General features: G+C 43.5%; 1 protein-coding gene across 2 annotated transcripts in view; it reads right to left on the bottom strand.

The window, feature by feature from the left end:
* The window catches only part of DAO (D-amino acid oxidase), a 51,214-nt gene extending 32,866 nt beyond the window's left edge, over positions 1-18,348 (bottom strand). Inside the window, exon 1 of one of the 2 annotated variants that reach the window (XM_083145930.1) lies at positions 18,249-18,348. The gene's annotated coding sequence lies outside the window, so the exon portion shown is untranslated. Of the gene's footprint in view, positions 1-9,697; positions 9,773-18,248 lie in introns of those variants that run through there. The other variant, XM_083145958.1, reaches the window with a different exon arrangement.
* Between the last annotated feature and the right edge of the window lie 287 nt (positions 18,349-18,635).

Here is an 18,635-nt window from a genome sequence, read left to right as displayed (position 1 = left end):
AGAACCATGTTGTGTCACGGTTCTGTCTTCAGCGTCATCAGCATCATCAGTGTCTCCTTGTGCTTTTGCCTGACCAGCAATCCACTGGGAGCTTCCCATGCTGCCCTCAGACATCAGCAATCATCTGCCCTGCACTGACACAGGTGGAGGAAGCAGCAGCATTAATCCTACAGGTGTTAGTGGGAACCCTGGAGACAATACACAACCAGCGGCCAGACACAGAAAGGGCACGATTCCTGTCCGCTACTCCTTAATATAAGGACATGCATAAGGATTCGCATACCGCTCACTTCCACTCCACTCATAAGTACTGTCTATATTTCAAATTGAGAGGAGTGGGTACTCTTCAATGAAAAGCCTAATCAAGGGGTACGGGAGAGAAAAAAGGTTGGGAACCACTGCACTAGGGCGTGGAGAAGTGGAGGGTTGGGCCGGAGGGCAAGGTGCCATGTGCCCCCCAGGCCAGTAGTTTTTTTTTTTTTTTAAAGAATAGTTTTTATTAAGTCAGTACAAATTTGAACAAGAGGTACCTCACATGAGGTCATAACCGATATTAACAATAGCAGAATGGTTATGTAAGGTACAAATGAGTCAATATAACACAGGTCTATAAGGTACCGACGAATTTATCAGGTCAGCCGGTAAAGAAACTGACCAAGATAACCCAAGGGGGGGAACTAGACAAATGACAGAGGTACAAGACATACAGACAGGTGCAGGAGATCACGAAGGACAGACACACAGGGGTGGAGACAGGTGGGGAAGTGGGAGGTAGGGGAAAGAGAATCCAGGGCAATACTTCATATAACAACAGAGACAGTAGACAGTATTGTAGTATGGTCCACCTGGAAGGAGATTCCAAGTGGAAGGTTTCTTTTTTCTCTATAGGTACACCACTTGTGCCACTTAGATTGTATAGAGTTCCCAGGCCAGTAGTTTTGCAGAATGAGGGCCCCTGCGAGCTGTGTATGCATATTACCTGACACAGGATCCTGTGCTTGTCTCCCAGCTGTCAGTGTCAGCCTGCAGCTGCTGCACAGTGCACACTGCTGCTTCCTGCCAGCGATCATTAGTGTGAGAAGAGTGAGAGGGGCCGGAAAATACAGATGAGGCCACCAGAAGGGGGATTTATAGTTGTTGCAGAGCCAGACCATAAGAGCCCTGTAGCCTGGAATCTTTTATAATGGACAGATTCCCCCTCAGATCCCCCACCAGCAGATCAGCTCTCCTTCTCTCTAAGGATGGCCATCGACTATCAATGATTAGAAATCATTGATGGTTTATGGCCGATGTTGAATAATTTTATCATCGATGGCACACCATCTCTAGAGCCCCCCCCCCCCCTCCTCCCCGGGCACACCCCCCCCCCCCCCCCCCCAAATTCTCCCTCCCCCCCCCCATCACCTCTGCTCTGGCGATCATATGCCGGTGCTCCCCTGACCCCTGCTGCTTCCTGAGCCGCCATTCACTTTACAGCAGTGATGTAGGCGGCGGGCTCGGGGATGTTCGGGGCGGCTCGGGGGGGACCCAGGAGCTCTCAGGAGTTCAGATGCCCGGGTCCTCCCGAGCTGCCGTGAACATCCCCGAGCCTGCCACCTGTGGTCACACATGGGACTAGCGGGAAGCTCAGCCTCCAACGTACAAACGCTGGAGCGAAGGTGAGGGGGGGGGGGGGGGCTCCTATGATATGTGGTGGGTTTTGCTGGGGCAAGACAAACCTGTCCTGGTAGGTTTGTCCTACCCCAGCAAAACCCACCACTCAAGGGGTTAAACAAATAGTTTTGTTTTTGCTTTTTCCCCAAGGTGCCACCCCCGACACCCGCGAAGCCTTGTCCCCATATTTTGATTGGCCCACAGACCAATCAATCAAAGAAAATGGATGACCATCGATATGTCAAAACATCAATGTTCATCCATTGAGTGGTACTACACTATCGATGGTCAGTTGCACTTTTTCCATCTATGGCAACCATCGATGGCAAAGGCAACAATGGCCATCCCTACTTCTCTCCATGCTCTGCAGTAGCCCCGCCCCCAGCTCTCTTACTCTCAAAGTTTCCTTCCTCCTGGGTCTCTGCTACTACAAATGGAACCGCTCAGGAGAAGGCTGGGTCTGATTAATACAGCAGACAGACAGTAACATAGTACTACATAGTAGGGATGGCCATTGATCATCTATGGTTTTTGGCCGATGTCGAATACTTTTGCCATTGATGGGGGAGAACCATTTCTCTCCATCAATTGCACAGCAAAACCGATGTTTTGCTTCTCTTTTCTTTTTCAAAATGCTGTGAAGCCCCACCCCGTGGCCAATCAGTCAAACAAAATGGATGACCATCGATAGGTAAAAATATTGATGGTCATCCATTGCATAGTTTATCACTATCGATGGCCTGTAGCACTATTGCCATTAATGGCAACCATTGATGGCAATGATGGCCATCCCTACTACATAGAGGTTCTCCCTGCCCCCTGCAGTCTCTCCCACCATCATCCTGTCCCCCTGCAAGCTCTTCAACTGACACCCTGGCCTGCTGCAGGCTCTACCACCATCACCCTGTCCCCTGCTGGCTCTCCCACCATCAACCTGCCCCCTGCCTGCTCTCCCACCATCACCCTGCCCCTGCAGGCTCTCCCACCATCACCCTGCCTGCTCTCCCACCGTCACACTGGCCCCCTGTAGGCTCTCCCACCATCACCCTGCCTGCTCTCCCACCATCACCCTGCTCCCTGTAGGCTCTCCCACCATTACCCTGCCCCCTGTAGGCTCTCCCACCATTACCCTGCCGGCTCTTCCATTGACACCCTGGCCTGCTGTAGGCTCTCCCACCATCACCCTGCCTACTTTCCCACCATCACCCTGCCCCCTGTAGGCTCTCCCACCATTGCCCTGCCCCCTGCCTACTTTCCCACCATCACCCTGCCCCTGCAGGCTCTCCCACCATCACCAGGATTAATACATATGCACAAAAAGACACTAACCTGGTACCCCATACTGACTCTATACTTATAGCAACAGGTGTATTTGGGTATGGTACATTTAGACTGAGCCAGCGGGATCCCCACAAAAGAGGCACCATTTTTTTTACATTTTAAAATATAGCGCCCTAACTCTGAGGCCACTTGCTTGTGTTTGCCCCCCCCCCCCAGGCTGAGATTTGCCAGTCAGCCCCTGGCATGGATGGAGAATAGAATAGTGTGCCGAGCCTAGTGAGGCAGCTCGCTCGAAGCATGGCAAGCGCATCGAGCCATGCGAGGGGACGCGGTACACTTTGACAGTGACCATGTCGAATACGCAAGCCATGCAAGAGAACGCGGTACACTTCCTGTCACCAGAGATTGAAAAAATTACGCTGGATTTTATCGTTGGATGGAATCGTGCATGCAACATTTCATATACATGTGCAGTTCTTCAATAAGCATCCAGCATGCAAATTCCCAGATCAGCAATCATGTCTGAATGAATTTCTATGTACAAGCATATGTACACGGAAAATATGAGACTATAATTAGTCATTGACGTTAAAGCGGGATACGCTGTAATACTCCAGTGATCTCACAACAGACTGATACAGTGTATTGATATATCATGTCCTTATACACACTGCACGGTCTGCTGTACTAAAGCATGATATAACATAGGGGGTTATTCTGATTCACTCGGAAAGGCACAATCACTCTCTAATGGACAAAACCATATGCACTGCAGGTGGGGCTGATGTAATGTGTGCAGAGAGAGTTAGATTTGGGTGTTTTATTGTTTCTGTGCAGGGTAAATACTGACTGCTTTATTTTTACACTGCAATATAGATATCAGTTAGAAGGACACCCCCCACCCAAATCTAACTCTCTCTGCTCATGTTACATCAGCCCCACCTGCAGTGCATATGGTTTTGTCCATTAGAGAGTGATTGTGCTTTTCCGAGTCATTCAAAATAACCCCCATGGTTTATGTAATTGTCTTGCATTGTATATTAGGCTATGTACACAATGTCATTGTAATCCTTAATTTAGATGCATTTATAATACAAGTTTCGGTACCTGTGTAGTTTAACGGTGGCAGTTACGTAGTCAGCGTAGCATCCCTGTCAGAATCAGTGTAGTGTTCCCACGGCCAGCGTAGTTAGTATAGTGAGCATCCCTGTCAGAAGCAGCGTAGTGTTCCCACGGCCGCTTAAGTAGTTAGCATAGTCAGTATTTCACGGCGGCAATTCCCGTGCCCAGCGTAGTTAGCTTAGCGTAGTCAGCGTCCCTGTCAAAATCAGCGTAGTGTTCCCTCGGCAAGCGTAGTCAGTCAGCGTTACGCAGTTATCGTAGTCAGTCAGCATTCTGTCACCACCTTATTACATTGTGTCAGTTACGGCTGCCAACAAATTAACTATCTTTAATCTGCCACAGACTGAGGAGGAGTTGGTGCAGGTAGGATCTGAATAACGACCGACCCGCGGGACCGCACATCGGATCGGTATCGGTCCACACCAGGACAGAAAAGGGCCCAATCACCACACAATCTACATCCAATCGGTCGGAATTGATGGGATCGGACCCTTGTTGTCCTAGTGTCCCAGCATAAGACATGGAACAAATACTTACTTAGGGACTAGGAAAAGCATCCTATATGTATTACTGTCTTTAGTAAAAGTTTATTTAAAAAAACAAACAGTATTTCTGTGCATTTATTTGCAATGTTTTGCTATTGGAGTAGTGCCCTATTTTTTGTTGCCATTTAAATAATAAAGCATTGTGTTACAACTTTGGGTGAGTCAGGTTGGCTCACAAAAATGCAAATTCAGACCGGGAACCCATGGTGCGGTTCTGCGCATGCGTACAGTACCGTATATATGAGAATATACACATGCGCAGGGCTGCTGTGTGAATGCCTCTGGCAAGTATCACACTCACATAGGTGTTCGCACAGGTAGGGGAGGGAGCGGGTGGGCAGGGGGGGTGGACATCGGGCCAGAGCAGGGGAACGCCCAGCGTTTTCATGGGGATGCCCAGACGGGCCAATGCCCAGTTTTTGTCCAGGCGCTCGTAAATAAAAGTCAGCCTAGATTGACTTTTATTTGTGAATGGGTGTAACAATCATTCGATGGTCGTCGACCATTGAATGTGTTTTTCCCCCATACACTGGCATGTGAATGCATGTGCGAGCGTAAACATCCATTTGCATGCAAAAGTGGCCATTCGTCTAGGGAAGGGGGGCATGAGTTCACTCGCCCGATGGGCAGCATCTAGCCGCTCGGTAAGCAGCGAGTGTACACTGCTTACCGAGCCAACATTAATCACCCCCAATGTGAGAATGATTAAGAGGATAGAGAACTTGTTTATTGCCATTGGCTGAGGAACTGGGCAGTGATGGTATGTAACTGACTGAAGAGGGTGTCTCACACTTGGCTATGCTCCCAGAATGGCCAGGAAGCTCCTGGAAATTAGGTTGCCCAGAAAGGTAGGCAAGTCTCCCGCATGCCCACAGACACCTCTGCCTCCCCCTTCTCTGCCTGCAAACACTGCTGTCTGCGGAGGGGCTAAGTTGACAAAAATGGCGTCAAGCTCCAACCCCGATATGCAGATGAGAAGAAAAAAAAGTATGTATGTATGTATGTATGTATGTACAGTATGTGGTGTTAGGATTGAATATTGTCATCACATGATAGGATGACATGTTACTCCGGGTCACCTGTTTTCGTCCTGTACTCCCAGCTGTGTCATAGTTTCACTGTCAATTGCTATCAATATTAATGATGCAGCAGGGGAATTCCATCTTTTAACAACTTGGCACACACAGCATTCATAACAATGTAAGTACATGTCTAATATTATATTTATCTGAAACACAATTAATTAATTAAAATAATAATGTTGCAAAATTCACTATCTACTTAACTGAACTAGAAATTTGCAGAAAACAACGTATTATATACAGTAATACAGAAGAAAATATAAAAATGAAGAAGTTGAGTAAAAATGGATTTGGGTATTTCCCTGTTTGTACTTTATTTTAAACCATTTATTGCAGAACAGTATACAGAACAGCATTATGTAATTTCTTGGCTTTTCCTAAACACGAGAAAATTACAGGAATACAAGTAAAGTCATGTACACACTTGATTACTTTTTGAACTAATTTGCCAATAAGAATCATTCGGTGCAACAAATTCTTAAAATCATTCAGTGTGTACATACTAGGGGCCTGGTTCAGCATGGATTATTCAAGTGAGAATTTGCAGTGAACAGAGAGCCGATGTCCAGACAGAAAGAGAATATGACCCTTTACGAGAGAATTGGGAATGGATCAATGATTGATATCCTTTCGCAAATCAATGCAGAGTTCACAATCCATCAAATCGTTTTTGCCATCTGTTCAATTGTGAGTAGATCTGAGGCTTCCACTAATCTGCGACTGAAACAAGCTGGAAGTAGTCATCGTTGATAGAAAAAAAAAAACTAGATGGTCGCCGCACTCAAAATTGTAATTAAGGAATGTAAAAACAACAAAGAGCCCACATGTTGCCAGATACATCAGACTGCTGTGTGAAATGTAAGGGGCGAGTGGAATCCTTATTCCATAATTGATGGCACTGTTTAAGAATACTGTAGCTAACTTTTGGAATAGACTAATAAATTATATTAACTCTGTTTCAAATTAGACTTGCCAAATCTCCTATTGCATGTCTGTTATTCAATTTTAAAGAATGGGATCTGGGAAGCAATAAAAAGGAACTTTTGCCTATATTGACTGTTATATTTGGTCAGTGATGGCTAACCTTGACATTCCAGCTGTTGTTGAACTACACATCCCAGCATGCCCTGCATCAGTTTTAGCATGGTCAAATAGTAAAACTGTAGCAGGGCATGCTGGGATGTGTAGTTCAACAACAGCTGGAGATTAGCCATCACTGTATTAGGCACTGCTAATAGACTGGTATTAAACCACTGGATCCAATGCTATGTTCCATCTATCAAAGAACTCAAGAATCTATTACTAAAAATTATATATTTGGAACTGATGTTGAAAAAGGTATAATTCTTTTTTTTTTTTTTTTAAGAAATGGGGTCTTTATATAGAGTCTCTCTAGACTTGCCCACCATAGACCATATTTTGAAGTTGTTTGAAACCACCAACTGGTTTCTATATAGACAACTCTCTACCTCTGCTCTTACTTGAAATGTAAGAAATTATCTGGATGTGCATTGTTGGAGCTTCTCACATATTATAGAATAGAATAGAATCCCTTTATTCGTCTCACAATGGAGAAATTTCAGTGTTACAGCAAGGTTCAAGTACAGATAAGAGTAGTAGCATAATAATAAGAACACACATAATAAGATAAGATCCAAACAATATAACTCAAGAATCTAGGAACATGCAGGTCTTCTTCAGACCATGACAGATATTTGGATCCTCCTAAAATATGCTATATTGAGCGAAGATCCTTTATGTTCCTATATATGTCTTCTTTAAGCACTTGTCCTTGTATTATCCTTGTGTGTGTGTAACCTTTATATGTGTTTATATGTGTTTTTGTTAGTATTACTTTGTCTTAATCTTGATACTAGGCAATTAAATGTGATATGATGGATACCATGCTATGTCCTACGTGAGAGTCCTGGTCAACCTTCCTCTGTTCCAAAATTCCTGCGATATATAACAAATCTTGCAGGCAGATCGAAAACTGTTAGACAATCAATAATGAGTTCAAATCCACTATTTTATATGGCATACGCAATGATTTAGAAATGATAAGAAATTGAAATTTGAGTGTAAATGCTATTCTCATGAGAATTTCTCCATGATGTTATGTGGATCCTTTGTATCTAACGTATATGTTATGCTACATATTTGTACCAATGTTTATCATGAAAATGTAAAACTATAAATAAAATGTTTTTTGAAAAAATAATGCAAAAACAAACTTATTTTACAATTGATAATAATTTAATAAAAACATAAACAAATAAAATAGATTACATTTGACATTATCCATAAATACTTCAAAGATACATCTTAAAAGCACATGTGAAATACTTTGCACCCATTAAGTCCTTGGTAGTTTCAAAAATAGACTATCCGTTCCTACAATGCCCCAGTGAGCCAAGCTGGAATTAAGTAGATTGTAAGGATTCAGTATTGAATCCCGGCGGTCGGGATCCCGGCGTTCAGAATCCCGACGCCGGAATCCCGACAGCCGAAATGCCGACAAGGGGGGGACGTGGATCGCCCCCCCTTGCGGGCTCGTTGCGCTCGCCACGCAGCGGGCCCGGTGCCTCGCTACGCTCGGCACACTAATTTATTCTCCCTCCAGGGGTGTCGTGGACACCCCAGGAGGGAGAAAGTGTCGGCATTTCGGCAGTCGGGATTTCGGCAGTCGGGATTCCGGCGTCGGGATTCTGAACGCCGGGATCCCGACCGCCGGGATCTTAACTGCATCCCGATTGTAATAGTATCGTCTGCCATATGTGTAGAATTTAAACAATGCTCCTTTGCCTCCTGAAGCTGGGTGATTAGAGTCCAGAGAGAACAGCTTGAGCAGGCCTTGCAAGTCAAAGTGGCAAGTTTGAAGTCCAAAGTGGCAAGCACGTTGGTGCAGGTTGTACCTGGTGCTGGTTCGGATGGATCCAAGGTTGAATGGTGCAAGTAAATGAGGACCTAATGTGTTTCGCCATATCAAACAGCTTTATTAAAGGTAGATGTATGCTGTACCCATGAGGGATTTTATACCAAACAAATATGGCGGATAATTGGTCACAGGGAATGCATTAATCAGTCCAATTAAATCTGTTCATGTGCTGAGTAGCATCTGTACCGCTGCAGGACTAGAGCCGGTGGGTTGCTTGCTGAGATGTCGGTTTTTGTTGATGCCAATGCTGTGAGCGGCGCTGGCATTTTTGAGGATATCTCATAGCAACATTGGCACTCAAAGGGTTAATAAATAAAAAGTTGCTTGCCAATTTTCACACCTATTTTGACAAATTCCCTTGGCACAAGGGTTAAGGCCCCCATACACTACTGCAACTTCTACGAGGTGAGAAGTCACAGCTGACCCTCCCGCGATAACACACAATATATGGTATGCGGTCCGCGCAGCACGTCGGATCTCCGACTCCAATGTGATGTGTACAGGACTGCGCATCGGATAGTATCTAACGTAAAACACTTGCGATTTGGACATTTTCCCCTCATTTCTCTGTCCGATCCGTCGGAATTGGGTGAAAAGTTGCCAAATCACACTAGTGTATGGCCAGCTTTAGCACTCCAAAAACCATGTACACTCTATTTCACTTCTACAAACCGGGATTGGACATGTTTTAAGGGTTATTTGCATCTGGTAGTAGACTGTCATGTTTGGGTTGGCATTCTGTCAATATTATAACAAAGGTTAACTGTATTGCTTTAGTTCAAGCTATAATCAATACCAGAAAAAGCTATATGGTAAAGTAATCTTACTTAAAACCAGTGACAGATAAATCAGCATTAATCCTCTGTATATAGCATAGCATACATAAAGAAATAATAAACTGTAATATTACTGCCTCTTTTCCAAACAGTAGTTTATTCTACACAGTTTGAGGTGGATGTACTATTATATTTCCACCTAAATAAGTATTTTAAAGTGAGTTAGGGAGTGTGATCAAATGACTGTATAACTAAAGTTATATAAAAGAAGGGAGAAGTAATCCAAACATGTTTACTCACGTTTAACTTTTTCCATGTCTCTCTCTACACTCTACAACCAGGAAGAAGTGCTGTACCAAATGTGTCAACTGTCTCCAAGGAATACTACTGGTTTAACAAACAAGATTGATAGGCCAGCGAGCCATTCAAAGCCTGTTCTAGAGAATTCTGGGTGTTAACTTCTCCCTTACCAGCAATGCTGCGTGTACCAGAACTCTGGGCAACACTTTCTGAATTAGATAAACGCTGGTTAATAATTGAAAACAGATTGTAAAATGTACAAAGAGTGAAATAGTCTACTGTAATTGCCTGTGAAATTACACTTATTACATATTATAAACTCTTTTTAATCTCTCTGTTGTACTGATTGTTGCCAGTATTTGATTTTGGGTAAAAACCAGAACCGGACAGCACCCCGGAACACAAGAACAGACATGCTTCATTCATCAATATCTGTCAATCTGGAGCTTGTAGTGTCCGGTCTGGGGGATGCATTGCCCGTGGGGTGTCCCGTCCGGTGGGGCTGCTGTGACACCTGTCACCAGGTAGAGGAAAAGGGGGAGAATAAAGCCTCCCCACATGGTTCAGGGATATAATAAAAACCCAGAACAGTCTGGACCATATAAGGGGGCTATTATCTGACCCTTTCCCATGTACCCAGTGAAAGCTAACACAGGCATCCCAACCCAACCCCCCCCCCCCCCCCTCGGACTGGACACTCCCAGACAGGCACCCCCCACGGACCGAACATTGCAAGCTCCAGAAGACAGAGTTTGATAGTCCAGTCCAGTGCTCCGGGGTCCGGTCTAGTGACACTGCTCCGGACGCAGATTTTAATTACCTGTCTGTCTGGAGTTATCCGGGACAAGTGGTAACCCTAATAACAAGGGACATGTATCTGCAGATGCAGGTGATATGTGATTTCTTTACCCATATGTGCAATAAACCATTTGCTTTTTTTTTTGTGAGAGCCCAAACAAACCAATCATTTCAAACATAGTCATGTGACATACCCTCTTGTTGAAATGATTGGTTTGTTAAAGTGTGCATGTACTATTTATACAACATAATGGTGGGTAATGGGTAAAAAATAAATCACCCCTATTAAATGAAGAACTAATAGTAGATAACATTTTTAGTAACAACAATCACGGATCAGGAGATGAATTGAAATTGACAAAAATCTTAAATACAAGTAAACATTTTGAGAAAAAGACTCAAATTTTCCCCATCAGGCCAGCTAGATCTCTTTGAAGTGTACAAAGATTTACAGCACTTCATGTACAAACTCCCTCAAAAATTCAAACTAAAAAAATCCTCTCAGATCAGGTAGAATATACTGATGAAGTGTCTACAATCCATTCAAACCCAAATCCCTCTTCTTCTCGACACTTTAAACTTATTTTGAAAAACAATATTACAAAATCCAAAAATAAGCATTAAAGAATCTGCAGGAAAACCAGGATTTAGTTCCTGTATATAGCTGGCAGATAAGGGAGGGGGAGCTATGGTTATTAACAGGATGCGGTCAATATGCCGGTGGTCGACCGCCGCAATTCCGGTACTTTGCCCCTCTTTGTCCACGACACCCATAGAGGGAGAATAATATAGTGTGCCGAGCGTAGCAAGGCCCCGGGCCCGCTGCGTGGTGAGCGCAGCGGGCCCGCTGCGTGGTGAGCGCAGCGGGCCCGCTGCGTGGCGAGTGCAGCGATCCACATGCAAATGCTTTGACAGCTAATCTGCTACCTTGAGGTTGCCTCTGTGTTTGTGCATGTGTGAGAGAGAAAGAGATGTAGTTTCACTCGCTGCCAACAGATGGCAGTCTTTCATGAACACAAATGGACACTAGACATATATAGAGAGAGAGAGAGAGAGAGAGAGAGAGAGAGAGAGATGATTAGTGAGTCTTGAACAAAGGTGTGTAACTCTATAAGAACACTGGTACTCTTTACCTAGAACGGCGCCCATGATGTCCATCGCGGTCATCGGGGGTAAAAAATCGCGGGCATGCGATGCCCGCACTAAAAAAACGGGTGCGACGCGATGCCCGCGATTTTCCCATAGGGATCAATGTTAAAAGTGTGATTGGACGCGATTTTAGTGTTAAATGCCTCAATGCCCGCGATTTTTCCATAGGAAACAATGTTAAATGGGCCACAGAGCCCTAATAGTCCCCCTGAAGTCTTAAATGGCCCCCACAATTTTGAACGCCACCCCACGATCAACGTGAACCCGAAGCGTGGCGAGCGCAGCGAGCCCGCGAGGGGCGGCGGTACGCGTCCTCCGACCTTTTCATACCCCCACTATCCACGTCGGCGTGGAGTTGAGAATAGAATAGTGTGGCGAGCGCAGCGAGCCACCGAGCCCGAAGCGTGGCGAGCGCAGCGAGCCCCGCGAGGGGACGCGGATACCTGTGAAGCCCGCGAAGGGACGCGTTTACCTGTGAAGGTATCCGTGTCCCCTCGCGGGGCTCGCTGCGCTCGCCACGCTTCGGGCTCGGTGGCTCGCTGCGCTCGCCACACTATTCTATTCTCAACTCCACGCCAATGTGGATAGTGGGGGTATGAAAAGGTCGGAGGACGCGTACCGCCGCCCCTCTCGGGCTCGCTTCGCTCGCCACGCTTCGGGTTGACGTTGATTGTGGGGTGGCGTTAACAATTGTGGGGGCCATTTCTGACTTTAGGGTGACTATTTGGGCTCTGTGGCCCATTTAACATTGTTTCCTATGGAAAAATCGCGGCCATTGAGCCATTGAACACTAAAATCGCGTCCAATCACACTTTTAACATTGATCCCTATGGGAAATCGCGGCCATCGCGGGCATCGCATCGCACCCGTTTTTTAGTGCATGCGATGGTCGCGATGGTCGCCGTTCTAGGTAAAGAGTACCAGAACACTCACTATAAACCAGGAATGTCCAACGTTGGCCCTCCAGATGTTTTAAAACTACACATCCCAGCATGCTTTGCAATAGTTTTAGCATTCTCTAATAGCAAAACTGTGGCAAAGCATGCTGGGATGTGTAGTTTCAAAACATCTGGAGGGCCAACGTTGGACATGCCTGCTATAAACGAAGATAATTTTTTATTTTTTTGCCTTTTCCTTTGAACGCTCCACAGATATAACACTATGTAAACAGTGACATCTTGTGGCTAATCTGTGTAACCCCACCTGAATAGCTAATACGACTAGCTGCAACTCTGTATAGAAATCTCATTGTTACAACAGCCACAACTATCTCTGTCACTTGTGAAAGGACTCTCATTGCAACGGGCTTGTCAGCTCGGTGACAGCGGGAAGCACAGTATTGTTGGAGGATTGTGGAGGCGGCACCCTCTCCCTCAGTCTCCCTACATTCAATCTTGGGACCTGATGAGGACGTCGTCAACCTGGTGGGACAGGAATACTTCACCACAATCGATGGTTATATGCTCTTTATCCTGTTTGTTTGTAAATGTACTGCAAGACTAATAAATTGTCATATTTTAAATCATATTGCACTATGTTTGGCGATGTTTTTTGTTTTATAAGGTTAACCCCCCGGTATACAAATTTATTGGACATCAGACCAGCAATAAGACCACTTGAATTTGTGTGTAAATATATTTTATTATATATTTTATTTTATTTATTTATTTAAGTGAATCAATCAATCACCTAAGCGCCCTTACACACCATCTTTCCACTGTTGTTTACTCTTTTTTTAATACTCATGAGTTATATTTTCTTGCACTGTATACATTCTTCTATGTAGAACATAATAAGATACTCATGTTGTACCCTTGTTAAATTACCATGGTCTTAAGCCTTATATACACCTTAACCAAATTATTTTGTATCCAATTATTCTTGATCCACTACCCTTGTTTTTTTTCCAAACCAACCCCTCCTATCTCCCTCTATCTGTTTAAGTGTAAATACACCCAGAATACACCCAGATTGAACTTGTTGGCTAACAAAGACAAATATAGTGGTTATAAAGCTCAAAAAGACATACAAAACATATGAACACAAAGATTCCAAAAATACTGTATAATAGTCAATTATATTTATACAGTGGTGGTGTTGTTTAACACTTGAGTAACTAAAGCTCCTACTTATTGGATCAAGTCCTTGCATGGGACTTAATCTAGTCCTTATATAGGACAATTACAGACAAATTCAATGTAATGTTGTATCAAAAAATTGTTTTTTAATCATTCATGATAACGACCCACATTTACGCGCGATAATAATAATTGTGAGTATAACCATATATTGTATAATTAGTCTCAGTAATCACAGGGAAGATATAACTGTAGTATGGTTATACTTTTAAATGATATCCAGGAGAAAGAATTAGAACAGTGTGTTAGAAGATCAACTCTTCTGCTGCCTGGCGTCTTCAATTGAGCGGACAGAAGGTTGACCATTACATGTGTCAACCATTGCTATGTCGACCTGTCTATGTCAACCATGCCCATGTGAAGCATTTGGTATCAACCTATTGACTCTCTACCTAGACCAGTGGTTCACAAACTGTGTGCCTAAGCACCCAGGGGTGCCGCAAGGCTCTAACAAGGGTGCCTCAGGTTGGTGGTCCAGGACCAAAACAATTTACTTATAGCCCAAGTGATAGAAAAACCAGTGCTAGTGGCTGCCAATGTGGACAATCAGAAGCACACCTGTACACCACCACATAACTGAACCTAAGGATGACAGATGACAGGGTACTTGTGTATTATCACGGCGCCCGATTTTACTACATACGCAAATGTACTGAAATCGCATCGCATGCCATTATTGTATGGCATGTGATGCGATACGATACGCTCACCACACTATATAGAATTAACTCCATGCCAACGTGGATAGTGGGGGTATGAAAAGGTCTGCCGGACGTGTTCCACCGCCCCTCACGGGGCTCGCCACGCTTCGGGATGACGTGGAAAATGGGGGGGACCTAAATAAATGACATTATATGTCATTTAATTGTATAGCACATTAAATTGCATTAATATATGTCCAATCGGAAACCGATATCTGATTGCATCGTATACCATACAATAAGGGCATGCGATGCAATGCATTTTTTTATCTTACCCGATGTATTCACTGACAGAGAGCAGTGAATATATTACATAGGAAAATCGCATTGCATCGCATGCCATACAATAATGGCATGCAATGCGATTTCACTACCCTGAATAGCCCACTATGCAAATGCCGAAGTGGACGCCGTGATAATACACAAGTACCGATTACAGTTTACTGTACTTCATTTAAGATTTTTTTAAATTTAAAACGTATCAATAAAAAAACTTGTATCCTCAGGCACTTTGAAAAAAAAAATGCTGAAGGTCCAAGGTGCTGTAATTCAAGAGAGTTTGGGAACCACTGACCTAGACACTGTCTACCTACTAACAGCATACTGCCTTGACAACTTCTACATAATAAGCCTGTTGTCAAAATAAGTTGCCACAACTGCATACAAACACAACCTCTTCTCTGAACAAATGTCATTGTCTGGGAAGATTGTTACTGAGACATTAAATGCCTACACTATGTACACTGAACTCCTACTTGTCCTGGACATTAGTAAACTAGTTATTGACAGATTGTACAATGGTTTCTCTTTATTCTGTGACTGGTTCTAGAAGACAAGAATAAAGATGCTGGCCTTATTTCTCACACCGTAATCATACTTCCTTTTCTCTTTTGAAAGCACTCGTAAGAAAAAGTCTCATTTAAGTGGGAAGTGTAGATATGTAGCTCTCCCGAACCTAGCAACTCTGGATTTGGGATTTTTTAAGCAAAGAAGTCTCCGGCCCATCCTATCTGCATAAGCAAAACAATTTTTCTTTAAAAGTGAAAAAGTTCACCCCCACCCCCGGTTAAATTTTGCGCTGTTGCCTAACTGAGTAAGGGTTTGCAAAAATCACCTGATACTCTTTGTCCCCCTGTGGCATTATTCCCAGTATGGCACAGGCAGAATCCAAAGATAAGAAATGAAGTGACCCAGCAAATTTTCTGACCCGGAGCCAGAAGATTTCAGGAATGTGGTCGATAGGTCAGCAGTAATTTGATTGACAGTCAATAGTTCGACCATTATTGGTCGACAGGCAAAAGGTCGACACAAGCAATAGGTTGATGTAAAAAAGGGCATGACATGAGTTTTTCATGTTTTTGTTTAAAGTGCTTTTTCATACTTAACTATCCACGTGGACATAGAGGGAGAATATAATAGCATGGCAAAGCAAAGCAAGCCGTGTAAGGAGGCGCAGTACATTTATATGGTGCCCTCGTCAACTTATGTCAGCGACCATCCAATGATTTATCTCCCCTCTGGCAGCATGTTATGTGATCTGTTTGCATACATGACAGATGGCGTTAAGCCTCTCGCTAAGCAACAAACAACTGCTGCTTAGTGAGCGGTATTGAATCACCCCCTTTGGTTTTTTAATTCCATTTGAAAAGTGTAAATAATACCGCTATCAGACAGCGGTGATCGAATAACCCGGCAATTACCTGGCATTTGAAGCACTGGGTTTTTCGGCCTCCGCTGTCAGACCCCCCCTTTCACACAGGATTTTAGACCCGGAGATTTGCTCTACTACACAGGATTTTTGCCTCCGGGTCTCCGACCCTGGTCATTTGCAGGGTCAGAGACCTGGTGTTTAAGATCCGGATCAACCCTTTCAACCCTTTTAATGAAATTCTCGGGTGGAGCTGCTTCACATGGGAATTTCATTTTTTGAATAGAGGTATAGAGAAATATTTTTTGTATTACGCCTGTTGTATCACTACAGAATATATTTACAGTTGAAATGAAATTCAACATAAATGTGAAGTATATTTTCTATTCATAAATTACTGCTTGGTGGCAAAATAGATGTTATCAGCTGGCTGGGTGCCGTACGGGGTCCCGACAGTCATTTACCCGACGTCAGGATCCCAACTGTTAAAACACAGACAGACAGGTTCCCGACGACCACCGGCTATTCTCCCTCGTGGGGGTCCACGACTCCCATGAGGGAGAATAGAATAAGTGGCGAGCGTAGCGAGCCTGCAAGGGGCTTTGTTGCGCTCGCCATTCGGTCTGATTCGAGCAAAGGGGTCCTGACGTCGGGCTAATGACTGTCGGAACCCTATACCACACCCAGCTGGCTCGGATCTGGGAAGGCAATGCAGTTTTCCTTATATGTCCATTACACACTTATAAATCTGGCAAGTTCAGACTATCTCACAAATCATACTCACGCAGTCGGTGCTTACACACTGGGCAATTCAAGGCACCGCCAATGTCATTATTGCCTGTTTTATTATGTGTACACAGCATTACTGTGTCTCCAAGTAAGTTTAATATTAAATCCCAGACTGTCATAATCAGCAGAAACATAGCAGGTTAATCATCATGAGATATGTATTCTTCTTAACACAGCCATATAGATATAAACTCACAAGAGTTGGCTATTTAGGCAGTCAGACAAAATATAACGGTATAGAACAGATGGTGATGCCATAGGACTTCACTGAACACAATACAACAATTAGTATTCACAAGGGATGGCAAGCTGGGATTAGCTTATTTAGCCCATATTATTGCAAACAAGTCATTTTCAGAGTCAGCAACTCTTAGCAGGAAATAACACGTTTATTGTGGTGTGGTACAAACTCCAAAGCTTAGGTATTATACAGTATACCACTATGGCAGGTTCATAGCCAGATGCAGGCTGTTTGTGTATGTATATTGTACAGTGCAGACTACCACCTACACTTTGACAGATGCATACTCATCACTTTTCACAGCACCTTGCATTTAGATAAATTAAATTGGCAAAAACTCAAACCTTTTTTCAATTATTTGCCTTTACTATCAGGAAAGGAGAAATAATGTAACTCTGTTTTTTTTTTTTTATCCTAATTTCACCCAATTTCCTGGCCCGATCCATCAAAATCGGGTGAATACAGTCCAAATCGCACTAGTCTATGGGGGCCTTAAGGGTACAGAAAAAAAGGAAAGGGAAAGTCAAGCAAGTCAAATACACAATGAGTAGTGATATAAAGAAAACCACACAAAAAAGGAGAATTCATTTAGGCTAAATAGTAATGGGTCTGTCGCAGATGGTTTGGTCAGATAATGGGCACCCTACCCATCTGTTGTGTATTCATGCCAAGCCTTCATGAAGACGACGTTGATGTGGAGTTGGTGACAGAAGGCGTTTCCATGGTGAAATAGAAATGGATTTTATAATATCTATGTTATTATCAGTTTCAGATAAAAGTAGTATAATCACTAGGTAGTAAAATTCATGGGACCCCGGTTTGGTGTTTTCCATAGAATCAATACTTTGATTGACACATATCATCATAGTCATAATATGATAACTAAACTTCATGATAAAAGGCAGTGGAAGCTTTCACACATCATCAGTTTATAGTAAGATTATATAACAGATAGGCACTTCCAAATTCCAATCATGTAGTATGAGAGATTCCAAAAAATGCCCAGTAAGTACAGTGAGCTAAATGTTTTTCAATAAATGCATTTACACATTATTATTGGTATGAAGCATTAAGATTCCAAACTCACCTGTAAACTGCAGGTTTACGAGAGACTACTAGAGGTCTGTCTGCAAACGCTAGACACAGAGGGCTGTAAATGCGCAATCAATTATATATCAAAGGTTGAGTTCTAAAAAATGTACAAAGGTTATTATGGTCACATGACCCAGTGTAAAATCAGAGATTGTAGCACGTAGGGAAACGTAACTGTCTGCATCACTAATGTAATAGCCAGTAATCCTATTAACGTTTCTTTTAGTTATATATTCAACATGTAAATGTGCTGTGACTATGGACAGAATGTTATGTTGTTGCAGAGATTAGTCATTTAGGAGTCTATTTATTTTTGAGCGTCCAACACCAATAGAAGTAATAAGTGTAAAAAGTGATAAAGTGGAGAGAGACAAAGGGCCTG

The sequence above is a fragment of the Crinia signifera genome, chromosome 1 (genome assembly GCF_055691185.1).
Source record: "Crinia signifera chromosome 1, ASM5569118v1, whole genome shotgun sequence".
Lineage (NCBI taxonomy): Eukaryota > Metazoa > Chordata > Amphibia > Anura > Myobatrachidae > Crinia > Crinia signifera.
This window is presented reverse-complemented; position numbering and strand designations above follow the sequence as displayed.